This window comes from Pteropus vampyrus, unplaced genomic scaffold (genome assembly GCF_000151845.1).
Source record: "Pteropus vampyrus isolate Shadow unplaced genomic scaffold, Pvam_2.0 Scaffold118, whole genome shotgun sequence".
NCBI lineage: Eukaryota > Metazoa > Chordata > Mammalia > Chiroptera > Pteropodidae > Pteropus > Pteropus vampyrus.
In genome coordinates this window covers 2,244,748-2,246,234 of record NW_011888899.1, presented here as the reverse complement: position 1 = coordinate 2,246,234, position 1,487 = coordinate 2,244,748, and positions in this window count along the sequence as shown.

The window sequence follows — 1,487 nt, the reverse complement described above, 5'->3', positions numbered from 1 at the left end:
GCCCTCGATGCTGCGCAGCCCCGTGATGGCTCGCCGTTCTCGGCCCCTTTCCTCAGAGGTTCTAGAAGGCACCGGCTAATCCTGGATGCGGCTTTAGCAATCCGGACATGCAAACTCGGAATCTTTATATTCTAATTGGTGTCGCCAACTTCCTGGGGGAAGTGTGTTCCTCTCCAGATGAGCAGAGCAGAGAAGGAAGGGCCGGTGGGACGTCCCAGGGGGCTTTGCAGCCAACACCGGAGGCTGCAGCCCCCGCCGAGCCGCTGGAGTCACTTCCCACCCACCGAGTCGTGTACGGTAGAGTCGGGACAAGTCGGAGAGGGAGGGAATTTGTCCTCCCGCGGGAACGTTTCGTTACCTCCGGGTTCTCCTACTCTTTCCGGTGAGGGAGGCTCCTTGGGGACGCGCGCGTCGGCCCGTCTGTGACGTGCGGGCGGGCTCCTGCAGCTCCGTCTTCGCGGGGTGAGTGGGGTGTTGTTTTCCCCGGAGGAGCGGGGGCTGCCGGCCTCTGGGGTGAGAGGAGACAGCGCTGCCCTGGTTGGTGGCTGGCAAGACCGGGGCTCGCTCGGGGGGCTGTTCTTGTCTTCTGGCTCGTGTGGTCCTCAAGGGCTCTGGTTCTGCCCGCAGACAATCTTGGGCTTCCACTTCCCCTCTGGATGTCATCGGCAGTGTGGCCTTGGGCCAGTTACTGACCAACCGCTCCCAGCTTTCCGCTCTTCATCTGGTAAATCCCGAGGGAGCCAGCCGCCAGGGGCTCTGGGAGCGCCGCCTCGGTGCTGGTCCAGCGGTGGTGCTGAGTACACGGCTTGAGTCGTCGTTATTATCTGTGTTATTATTGTGATCATTATCACCTGTGCCTGCCGGCTCAGCAGGGAGCGAGCCCTCGGTCCGCGTTAGGTGCTCCTGTCATTCGTAATTATTGTTTCCTAGACACACACACGCACACACAAACGTGCACGCGCGCACACACACGCACACACACGCACCCACACACGCACCCACACAGACACACGCACACACACGCACACACAGACACACACACGCACGCGTGCACATACACACGCGCGCGCACACGCACACACACACGCACACACATAGGAGCTGTAGGAGGTGTGAGAAGCCAGCGCTGCAGGGGAGGGGGCTGGTCCTGCAGTGTGCGGGGACAGAACGGACGGCCGGGCATGGGTGATGGAGGACGCGGCCGCGTTAACCCCCGCTGGGGCTCCGGGAGGCTGACCTGCAGTCTGCGTTCCATGGAGGTTCTGGAAGCCTGGCCCCCACTGCCAGGCAGCTTCTTAGAAATGCGAACGACCAGACCCGGCTCCAGACCTACTGCATGGGGAGCTCTGCGCCTCAGAATGACTCAGATGCTTTCTCAGGCTTGCGGAGCCTCTGCTCTGTGTCCCCCCACTCTGTCGAGGGCTCCCCCAATTAACCAATTTCCCATGGGATCGTGGGCAGGTAATGACCCAGGGAGAGGGGGACCA